Source organism: Chiroxiphia lanceolata, chromosome 3 (genome assembly GCF_009829145.1).
Source record: "Chiroxiphia lanceolata isolate bChiLan1 chromosome 3, bChiLan1.pri, whole genome shotgun sequence".
Lineage (NCBI taxonomy): Eukaryota > Metazoa > Chordata > Aves > Passeriformes > Pipridae > Chiroxiphia > Chiroxiphia lanceolata.
In genome coordinates this window covers 77,181,746-77,194,510 of record NC_045639.1, presented here as the reverse complement: position 1 = coordinate 77,194,510, position 12,765 = coordinate 77,181,746, and positions in this window count along the sequence as shown.

Sequence of the window (12,765 nt, the reverse complement as noted above, 5' to 3'; positions counted from 1 at the left end):
GAACATTTTCTTACTTTGTGGAAGGAAAGCGACAAAATTCATTAGATAATATTTTCTAAAATAAAAATGGGACAGTCATTACAGCACACAAGTAATTTGAACTATTAGAATATTACAATATGCTTTCATTTTTAATTTGATGATTTTTTTTTTTTAATGATAACCTGAAAGTGCTGGAAAGTGAATTTTAATTGTCTGTTCTCAAATAACATATTGGCTCCTTCAAATGAAGCAAAATTGAATGTGCTCATAAAATCATGAACTTCTTGTCTCAACTCCCACTATATGTTATAACAATTAAGAAATATATGCAGCAGTAAAGATGTTACTTAAAAGGAAAAGAACAGTAGATTAAATTACTAACCTTTGATTCCATGTATCACACCTTTTGAATGCTAGATGATGTCATAAAAAATCATTAGTCTGACAATATTATCTGCTTTATGAAAGGCCTCTAGAATTTGCAACAACTGACATTTCTTGCCAACTAGGCTTTTAATGATATTTTAAGTGTACTATTTTAGTATCTTTTTATTTGCTGACTTACAGAAAAAGCAGCCATTCATTCATTCATTGCAATATACATACATGGTCATATTTGTGTGATTCAGCTTAGAAATTGAAGCCACTCTGACTTCACTTTAACTTTCCTTGCAATTTTCACTCAGGCATAGAAGCCATGTGGAATCTTTCTGATGCACATACAATATTTGTGTCCTATGAACTTTTTAATCAAATCATACTTTCATTGACTTGTGGTGCCTCACTGCGTTCTGACGAGGTAGAACACTTTCTGTTTCTACAGCTTTAAAATTTCTGGATCTTCCTTTTGTGAACCAGTAATTGGAATAAACTGGGTCTGATGCTCAATAAACAGTTGAAAATAACCAATCCACATCAGTCTGCAAGCATATCATATCCATGTGTGGTATTTCAGTAATACACCTACTTATTTTATTTATCAGTGGAATACTTGTATTGTTATAGGAACGGCCTCACTTGTAATAGTGGACGTTCAACACTGTAGTTTTCCATCAACTCAAATAAAACTTAATTGCTTGTGATCTCAGTTCATTATCACCTTTAGCGTCCAATAGTTCACAAATAATAATTCTTGGTTTATCCCAGCAAAACAAACAAAATAAAACCAAAGAAACCAACAAAAACCAACGGGTGGAAAAAAACCAAACCAAACCAAAACAAAACATGCAAACCCCTCATCTAAAACCAAAATCCCAAAACAAAACAATACTGCTCAAAAATCTACATTTAGTGTGGATTTTATAAGGTCTTGGACTAAATTTTCCTCTTCCAGGAATGCCGTTGTTTGAAGAAGGTTGTCTACCCCCACCTAGTGGGCAATGTGTTTATTGACCCAGTGAAAGAGCACTGCCTACATTTAGCCAGACTGCGGCAGCAATTGTTTCTATTATATATAAATAATTAATACAACTTAAAACATCTGCGCGAATCAAACAATTGAGACTCATGAGTTCTCATGACAGCTGTGATCTAAAGCGGACTTTAAACGGTCCTAACGAGCAATACTACACATTGCAGCTGGTGTTTCTTCTTTGTGAAATTCAATACCTAAAACACAGGAGGGCTTTGTCCCGAAGGTATCACACCTCTACAGTCAGTAAATATCTATACATATTTTTCACAAGCTGTGTGAAAATCCTTTCACAAAGGATTATGGGGGAGGAGGGGGTTGGAATCTATAAATAATGCCCTTCAAGTGTTCTTTGCATCTTCCTTTTATCAAAATTCAGACCAGAATATCAGAGTCTATCTTATCTCAGTGATTACCTCTTATTTGGACCGGTGAATGGAATGCAAAGTCTGCAGTACAAATTAGCCAGGGTTTAGGAAGAACCTTGTCTATTAAAGTAGGTGCAATCTGCATTGTAGAATCACATAATCGGGAAACTGCAGATATCTTTCATCTCTTCAAGCTGAATGAAGGTGAGTTCGCCCAGTTTGAATATACAGGGTAAAACATGCTTTCAAGGAACTGAGCAGTTTTTATTCTCTTTGAAGTTATAAGAAGGAGAGAAATGGAGGTGATATTTGCTGGTTCTACATTGCCTTGAGAACACTTGTCAAGCAAGTACGACTCACAGATTTAGTTTTCTCTTTGTTCAAAGAGCGCTTTCAACTTCACTGGCAAGGTCACTTGTCTTTCACTTGTTCTCTTTCTGGATTTCTCAATCAAGTATTCCTGACTACATGGTGGCACAGCTTCAAAAAGAAGAATGACAAGTACATGGAGCACCCCAGAAACTCATGTATGGCCAGTCTTCGCGAACGAAGATTTGGGAAGGGTCTTTACCCTTCAAGCCTGCGCAGTGGATTTTTTAGGTGAGACACAGTGTGCGCTGAGCTGAGCCCACCCTTTAATCCTGAGGTTCATCTGCCGGGGCCGAGCAAGCTTGGACGGTGGCAGTGAGGTCCTCAGGACGTAGGTTTGTATAGAGTGACCTTCTCTTAGATGGATGGCCTTACAGGGCTAACGAGCTCCATCTACCCGGGGGACTTTTTCTCTGACCGGGAAACGAACCCGGGCCGCGGTGGTGAAAGCACCGCATCCTAACCACTAGACCACCAGAGGGCCCCAGAAACTCATAATCATGGTATTAATGACTATATCTAGTCTACTAATTTAGGCAGAGCCAGGATATTGGGTCTAATACTGGCAAATTGTCTTTCATGGTATTCTATCATCAGCATATTTTCAGCATCATTTCTTGCCCATACCAGCCCATATCATACCAGCACTTTCCTAGGCACAATCCCAGTTGTAGGCTGATAAGGGTTTGTTACAGATAAAAAGTATGAATGGGACCACTAAGAGAGTATCACCATGAGGACAAAAGGCGTGTCACACTACCTACCCTCGGGGTCCTAGTGTATTCTATTTATTGTTTTAGAACAGATGGAAGAGATAGAAGGTCAGGCCTTTCCAGGTTAGGGAGAACTGAACCAAGTACTATGCTGCCTGTAGTGTACTCCTACCACTGAAGTATTTTCCAGAAACGCAGAATTTTTACCTGCTTGTACTCTAAGTGAAAAGCATGACTTGTGCACATGAACTGAAATGGAAGTTGAAAACCCTAAATCCCAGTTGCACAGAAGCTGCTAAGCAAGATCCTGAAGAAAGGCACTTCAGATGTACCTCTGTCTTTGATGCTTTTTATTCTAAGACACTAAGAAAAGTATCCCAGAATTCAGCATTCTGTTCAGTTTTCTCTGCATCAGCCTCTGCCTAATTGCATTCCATCCTGGAGGTGCAGGTGCAGGGATGCCTCTAACACCTCAGTGGGAAAACTGAATTATAATCTCAGATTTACATACCTGACTTATAGACTTCATAACTCAGAGTGTCACGAGATCTAAATCTACTTACTCAGATGACTATGGATATTTTGAGAATAATGCCAAGATATAAGCATGAAGATTAAATGGTGAAAATACACAGGTTTTCAAAGTATGTTTAAAAAATATTTAGATGTTTGATGTCTACATGTAATATTAAGTGCCTAAAATCTTCAAATAGCTAGTGCATATTCCCAGTTCTAAGGAGCCAGTCTTGAATTCTAATATAAGGAATGTATTTTAGAGATCAACAAAGCATTAAAGGCTTTCAAACTTTTTATTTTTTCTTTTCCTTTAAGTATTTCTTTAAAATACTAGAGAACTTAAAGACAGTGTTTAGTCATGTAGAAAAGGACAACTTGTGTGGGTAATGGTTGTGCAGGATGGTGAGCAACAACATTTGAAATGAAGACAATATTTAGATAAGAGAAGGGACAAAAATGTTATGCTCAGAGTATCAGTTTTATTTAATCTATTTTTCAAGATGCCTTTAATTGTAACAGATTCATAGAGTAGAATAAACCTTATTATACACATTTTGCTGTAGCAACAGCAGCTGGCAGCAGTCACATGATGAGATACAGATTTTCTTTTATATTTCTCTTCCTTTTATATTTTCATGGCTTTAAAAAATTCACCCTTGCCAAGTGTGCCAGGGTTTTGCTCTGGAATTCTGCCCATCCATTCAGACACACAACTAAAGTTTCAGCTTACACCTGAAATGTGCATAGGAAATAGGAAAGACAACTGTAAAAATAATTCCTAAGGATTTTTCAGCTGTAAAAATGATATATCCCCATTCAGCTTACAGAATGTATACTCTCAGGAGATAACAGGAAATGTTCACCAGTGGAAGGATAGCAAAAAAGACCTAGGTAAAATTTTCACTAAATAACTTTTCTTATGTTTGGTTTAAGAAACAGGCATTCCCAAATGTCTAATTATACACTAGATGCAATCTCTGACCTTTTTAATTGCAGATATTTAACACTTGAAGTTTAGCCTAATGATCATTAGTACATGTCATACATAATTCTAACATATATAAGATTTGTTGTTTGAAATTTGTTGAGACTTTGAATGCAAACTCAATAAAAATAATTTGAATGTATTAAAGAAAATAATTTTCAAAAACTACTTAGGAATTTATTTTAAAATTACAAAATCTCATATATAATTTGTCAGTGTAATCTGACACAGTGACAAAGCACCAACAGTCCTCTTTGATATGGTGTCTGTAAACATAAAATGTTGAGCTACAAAATATTGAATTTTTTTCATGTTACCTCCCTTGTCCAATTGCAGACTATTAGTTAGAGGCCATGAAATGATTCCACCAAAAAATGCCGAGTCCCCTTTCCTATTAAGAGGAAAAGAAACTTTGCCAAGCAAAAGAAATCTGCTTTAATCTACAATAAAGTATTTCTAGATTGGTTCAAAGATCCCGTGGTAGGTAATGAATTAGAGGTTCTCCATTTCACTTTGTCCTTTTAGTCATAGATCAGTATGCATTTCAAGGAATTGAATTCTTTTGCAATGCGAAAGTCTTTAAGAAAAGGGAGCTTTGGTTTAAAAAGCAACAATACATTATATAAAAACTTTTGACCATGCTAATTACTTATTGACCTAACAGTCATTCTTTGAGACAACGGCAAATACTTGTAAAGTAGTATTCAATACAACATCATGATCATGAGATCAAAGACTACGAGACTTTGCCTGCATAAGGACTAATGTTGAATGACATTAAATATGGACTTGGGGGTTTAGTGCATGGGCATGTAACTTAGAGATTATTAAATTTTGCTTACTGAAGGTTTTATCTTGTGGGTTTGCTAAGAAAGAAACAGTGTAATTCTTAAAATCAGTTAAGAGAACTCAAGATTGAAAGTTCTTTACCTGTTGTATGAAAAAAAGGCAACAGTAAGAAACATGCATTTTAGAAATTCATTACTTGGAGCATAAAATACATGTAATTCTCCATACTCAATTGAAAAAATCAGTAATGCAGGAGTTTCATGTGGACAGGTCTTTTCCTGTTCCTCCACATTCCTACATCAGTAAAACAATGTCACAACAATCAGCTACGGGTCCTCTTCTTTTTTTGGGAAGACTAGTTTGATTTCCTACCTAATGAAGACCATTACTGGAAATCTTATCATAACAAAAAGGGTGCAAAAAAGCCAAATGCATCACCACAGCCCATTATTGAGGATTATTTTTTCTTGCAAATATGGCCAGTTAAGTTCCCTGTGCTGCATTTACTGACTAGCAGAACCACAATAACTGGGGAAAAGATATCTCAAGCAGATTAAGTCATCTTAGAAACATGCTACTGCAGCTAAAGATAGACCACCCACATCCTGCATTTTCCCTTGGCCGTTCATGCCTCCCAGCCCTCGCCTGCTGAAAAAAAAATAAAAAATTAAGTTGTCAGTGTAAGGAAAACAACAGAAACATGCAGTCAGGGTACAAGTGAGCTGAGAAACAGTTGGGTGGACAATTCCATGTCTGTTCCAGAGCAGGATTATGGTAGTTTAATGAGGTTGTTGCAGGTTTTTATTTAAAGCTATATGAAGCTCAAGATGAGAAACTTTTAGGAAGTATTTCATGATTTGATATTTACTACTTTTGCAAAATGGACAGTGTTTCCCTTCTCATGAAGTTTCCTTCAGTTTTCTGTTCACAGTCAGGGCCAGGGTCTCCTGGAGGGCCACCAGGCACTGCCAATCCCACTGCCTCAGCCAGGAGCAGGGCAGCCAGGGGGGACAAGGTATGTCATTGGGGATGGGGACAGGTCAAGGCTGAGCTGGGACATGAGTCCATGAGTGAGTCTGGCTCAGGGGGCCTAAGATCAGACAGGGCAGAGCTATGGGGAGCTGGAGACAGGTCCTGCTGTGGCATGGGAGAGGAGGGCAGGGGCAGCAAGAGCTAGTGATGGGCTCAAGTGCCCTCACAATCAACAGCTTTATCTGCAGTAATTGTTCAGTGTGTGAAATTGCAGGCTGTGCATTTCAGAAGAGGGAGAAGTAGAGAAGCATGAGCAGGTCAGAACTGAAACAATTATTAAACTATTGTAAAGAGCTCACCAATATCCTTTTTGGTTTTTCTTCTCTGGCACTAAATATAAGGAAGCAAAAATTTAGGTAGGTCTTGCTGCTTGTGGAAAGCTTCTGAAAGGCTACTCACCCTTGGGCTAAATCCAACTACTTCTAGGCAGATACACCAGCAAAAGTCTTACATGAGCACTTGTGAACAGACCTCATACAGACTGCCTGTGGCGCTTGAAGCCTTTGGTCTCTTACTGGTGGACTGAGATAAGTAACCTAGTGTAGAACAACATGGGTGACTACGCATCCCCTCATCCATTCTGGAACCCGCAGCCCCTCCATGTGGTTCAGACTATCCATCTCTCTCTTCCTTCTTTCACAATGGGGGGTAACTTTTCCATCTGGTAGCTTGGCCCTACCGTGCTTGGGGATGCTGCCAGCTCACAGCTGAACTGCCGTCACCAGCCACACAAGGTTTACTAAATAGATTGATTTTAAAGTAAATGTATGCATTTGTTCGGGCCAAGGGAATGTTAGAGTTTTGTTTTAAATGTTAAAGGAGAGCGGAGAAATCTAAGGCTAGAGTTATACTGTTGCTGGGCAAGTTTTATTATCTTCTTTTTTATCAGTATTTGAACAGAAATGGAAAAGGATTAAACTAGCAAGAAAAGATGGAGAATCCTTACATGCTCACCCAGAGGGAAGATGGAAGAGAAAGCAAAGAGCAAGTAAAGTATTAGGCTATGAGTTTCTTCTCTGGTTTTTCTCACAGAAAGGGAGCCAGATGAGGTAATGTGAAAAGCAGCAGCACCAACTAACCATAAAAAAAAGGTCTGGCTGTAGCTTGACCTGAAAATAATGATAGGTGATGTATACAGAGTTTAAGGCACAGAAACAGCAACATCCTGGAGTTCTAATGTGAATTACCACTGGGGGAGGGGGGCAATGACATAGGGGAACGTATACAAATAAAGAGCATCAAGATTCTGCAGCTGTGACAACTGTCTTGGAGTGCGTCCAGCAGCCTCCTTGGGGCTCAGTAAGTTCAAATAGTAAACCTTGCTGTACCTGGACAGGCCAAGCAGACTCCCAGGGGTTCCTTGAATATTTCAGACATAGTGGAAAAACAGAAGCAATGGACAGCTCATATAAAATCACAGTCACTGTCAAAACAAAATATCAGTGTCTCTTCTCTAGATAAATTACTCTTATGAGACAGAAGTGGGCTGGTATCCCAGTGTAGTTAGCATATACAACCAGAGGGGGGAAGACAAAAGTTTAGATTCCTTTCTGAGTCAGACAAAGACAGATCACAGAATCAGAGCTGGTCTAGGCATCAGCATGAAAGCTGAGCAACTTCCTATCAAACACCATAACGGCTATTTTTCCTGTTAGAGTGGTTTTGCTCTGTAAGGACAATTTATATATTCTGTGAGTCAGGAACTCATGCACTGGAATGTTCCTTTGGGTTTTATCTGATATATTCACTGGAAAAGGTGGTGATATTAATTGGGTGTCAGAACTGCTCAATTATTTATATGACAAGAATTGGTTTCCTTCCTCCACCTCACCATTCTTGAGCCTTAATCCAAAATTAGAGGTAACATTATAGGTGTTAGTATGTCTTCAGCTCTCTTCAGACAAAGTAGGGACCTGAATTCATGTCTCACAATCTTGAGGAAATGCTGTAATTCTCAAATTGCTGGATGAAATATATGTTCAAGAAATCCATTTTTCTTTACCTTTAGATATCATTTTACATCATTTTATAATATTTTATTTTCAGTTCTGATGAAACAATGCATTCAATAACTAATGAAACACAACTGTACATATCTCTGCATGATAAACAGAGATTTTTGCTATATTTAAGAGAAAAAAAAAACACAAAACCACAACAACAAAAAAACCCCCATGTGACAATTGCACTTTAAATAACAAATTGTGAGTGTTTAAAAATAGCAAACTAAATCTTAACAGATTGTTTGTTTTTTACAGCATTGGAAAAATACAGCAGGGTGTGATGTTTTGAATGTGTACAGGTGTGAATAATTAAAAAAACACATTTATGTGCCTTTGATTACACAATCATTTTCATACTTACAAGTGATTCTAATCAGCTACACTAAAAGATGATGGGACCTTCATAAATAGCATATATACTAAATTTATGTAATCTCTGTGTAGTTTGGTCTTTTTCTTAACATGCACATTACTGAACAATAATAAAGCTTTAACAATAGCCTTCAAAGTTTTTTTCCTCTCAAAATAGCTATCTTTTCAAGGTTGAATTGTTGTAAATAAGTAATTTCCTTCCTCTAAACTGATTCAAAACAGACACTGACATTTTAAATGTCTTAATGACAATTTAATTATAACAAATCAATATATATCTATTATTTAAATAAGCAAAAAATGCCCATTCTGGGTGAAATCCTCTTCTCTTTTCTATTCCTCTGGAAAGGAAAGGAAAAAAAAAAAAAAAACAAACAAAGCTATGACACAGTTTTGACTGTATGCCTTACATAGTCCAAAGAAAGAATGATCACTCATTCACAAATCAAAGCTTCTTCATGAACAATACACCTCTGGTATGCTGTTGTACTCACATACAAGAGATTTTTTGACAGCTCATGAGCATCATGCTTTCCCTTAGTCTACCTTGTCTTGATTCACCTACTGCTTTTTTAGGGAAGAAGTGACATGTTGATCCATAAACCTTTTGTGTTTCCAATGGGTCTACACCTACCAATTTTGTAGGTGTTGTTTTCTATCCATCCACCACTCAACTGTTTTTAAATGCACCAGGACTTAGAGTGTGTCAAGGAAATAAGGGATCCAATGTCCCAACCACTTTATAAGTTGCCCATGCCTCAATTAATTAAATAGTCTCAATACACACAAAGAACATAGTAGTTAGAATCCTACAGAAGTAGTAGAAGACCAAATTTACTCATTTGGGATCTATTATGAATGAACAGAAATAGAATTTGGACCTCCAGATATCTATTCAGTGCCTGGTCCTATCAGTATTACAGTATTTACATATTTATATTAGTGGCAAAAAGTTATGTTTTGTATCAGAATGATAATTTTACAGAAATTTTAGAAATAAAATTTGTCTTTAAATGTACTTCAGTAACACTACTGTTTCACTTAAGCTTTCCTTAAGTTTGAAATTTTGTTTTGGGTTTTTTTTGCATAATTTCTAGAAAATATAGAGTATTGCCAAACAATTCTATGAAAGCACTATAGAAAAGATAATAGTTATTTCTTAGCTGTTCCCTTGATTTTCAAATAACCAGTATAGTTATTAGAATAAAAAATAGTTTATTAAATGCATATATTTAGACAATATACATGTTAAAGAATACAAAAATAGTAGAAATAATTACAGTCACATCACAGATTTTACCTTAGGCTGACAAGTTTCCCATTAACATGCTATATTTTATTTTCCCTACTTTACCAAAAAGAATTAAAACACCAAAAAAATTTGTATTGGAGAACCAAGAAGATTGTTCTAGTGAATGAAAGAGGAGGAAAAAAAAATCAAAATGAGGGGTATGTGTGGAACGATTGATAGGGTTAAAAATTAGAGGAGACTAAGAATTACAGGGTAAAATGCAGCTGCTGCTCCTTGGATGGAATGTGGTAAACACGCCCCATAAATATTCACTGAACAATATTAAGCATCTACTACAGGGAATGGAACAGAGAGGAGAGTAGCGTGGAGGTACTGCAGCCTCCCTCCACAGACATCCCTGCAGGGAGGGAAACACGATGATACTTCATAGTTCAAAGACCCTACAGTATCTGTCCACCAAGGGTGATAGGTGGTAAGGACAACTACCGAAATAAATGCTTATAATAAAGTCCTCAAGCTGCACCTAAACCTAAAGAGATAGTATAAAAGTAAGTTGAGAATAGAGGGAAATTGGAGGAAAACTCCACTAAAACTGCTGGGGTCAGTCAATAGGCTGAACCTGTCTTTCCCCCCTTACCCAATAGGGGCGCCTATTGGGTAAGAATCATACTCTACATGCATTGAATGTTGCTTTTAGGACTAGAACTTTTGCTTGCTCTATAGTATATTAGTAGTTGCTTTGTATTAGAACCTGTGTTTGTGCTTGCTTTGTAGCATTAGTAGATTGCTTTGAACATGCTTTTCCAGCCAGACGCTGTGATCGATGACCTACAAACCTTATTAAACTGCCACAATCTGTATTAATAAAGAGGTCTCCTGCATGCTGTTGGCTTAGCCTGCACCAAAAATGGCAATCGAAAGGCCCTCCAATCTTGTGAATCTGTTTGGTGACAGGGATGCTGACAGATTGGTCAGTCATAAAGTTTTCAGCTTCCCTGGGGCACCAACATATAAATAAATCACTAAGGGTCAAGAAAATTTCCCCTCTCTAAGGGTAGGGCAAATTCCCCCTCCCTTTTCTCGTGACAGTATGGAATCTTAAAAATAATGTTAGGGGATTTGGGGGGTTTGTTTTGCAGGAAACAACAAAAAAGTCCATATTTTTGTTAATGTATTCCAATTTTTTTTATTGTTCTATCATATGTATAAAATAATTGATGATTTTCAAGCTATTATAGTTTGACTCTCAGTTGAATTGATCTTTCTAGATGAGAAAACACTAACCTCAGGAAAATGCTGACTGAATCACAGAATATGCTGAGTTAGAAGGGATCCATCAGGATCATCAAGTCCAACTCTAGCCCTGCACAGAATAATTACCAAGAGTCACACTATGTGCCTGAGATTACTGTCCAAACACTTCTTGAACTCTGTCAGGCTTGATGCTGTGACCACTTCCTTGGGGAGCCTGTTCCAGTGCCCAATCACCCTCTGCTTGAAGAACCTCTTTCTAATATCCAATCTAAACCTCCCCCCAACACAACTTCAGCCTATTCTCTTGGATTCTGTCACCACAGAGAAGAGATCAGTGCCTGCCCCTTCTCTTCCCCTTACAAGGAATTTGTGGACTGCAATGAGGTCTCCCTTCAGTCCCCTTTTCTCCAGGCTGAAAAGAGCAAGTGACCTCAGCCACTCCTCATGAGGCTTCCCCTCAAAGCCCTTCATCATCTTTGTTGCCCTCCTTTGGACACTCTCTAAAACATGAATATATCTTTTTTTATATTGCAGTGCCCAAAACTGCACACAATATTCAAGGTGAGGCCACACCAGCACAGAGAAGAGCAGGACAATCCTCTCCCTCGACCAGCTGGCGATGCTTTGCCTGATGCCCCCCAGGACATGGTTGGCCCTCCTGGCTGCCAGGGCACTGCTGACTCATCTTCAACTTGCCATCAACCAGGACCCCCAGGTCCCTTTCCATGGCACTGCTTTTCAGCACCTCATTCCCCAGTCTGTACGAACATCCAGGGTTGCCCCATTCCAGTGCAGAATCTGTCATTTTTCCTTGTTGATCTTCACATGTTTGTTGATTGCCCAGTCCCCTAATTTGTTGAGGTCTCTCTACAGGGCCTCCCTGCCTTCTAGGACACAAAACAGCTCCTCCCAGTTTTGTGTCCTCTGAACACTTGCTTAGTATCCCTTCCAGTTCTGCATCCAAGTAATTTATGAAGATGTTGAAGAGCACAAGGCCTAACATGGAGCCCTGTGGAACCCTTCTAGTGACAAGTCACCATTCTGATGTCACCCCATTCACTATTACCCTCTTTACTTGACCTGTAAGCCAATTGCTCAACCACCACATGATGTGTTTATCCAGCTGCGTGCTGGACATTTTGTCCAGAAGGATCCTATGAGAGACAGTATTGAAAGCTTTACTGAATTCCAAAAAGATGACATCAACTGGTTTCCCTTGATCAACTAGATGGGTTACCTTGTCAAAAAAGGAAATCAGGTTGGATAAGCAGGACTTTCCTCTCATGAAGCTGTGAGTGATGACAGTGTTGTTTTTCAGTGCTTTTCAGTACCTCCCAGAACAGTCTTTTCCATAACTTTAACAGGCACTGAAGTGAGACTGACAGACCTGTAGTTATTAGAGTCCTCCTTCTTGCCCTTCTTGAAAACTGGGACAACGTTCACCAGCTTCCAGTCAGGTGGGACCTCTCCGGATTTCCAAATCTGCTCAAAAATCATTGAGAGGGATTTTGCAATGACATCAGCCAGCTCTTTGATAGTTCTTGGATGAATCTTATCAGGCTCCATAGATCTGTAGGGATTCATCTGGAACAGCAGATCCTGCACAATTTCAGGATCAACTGGGAATTGATGATTCTCTCCATCATGGTCCTCCAGCTCAGGGCGCTGAAACCCCCTTGGTCTGTTGAAGACAGAGACAAAAAAAGCATTAAACACCTT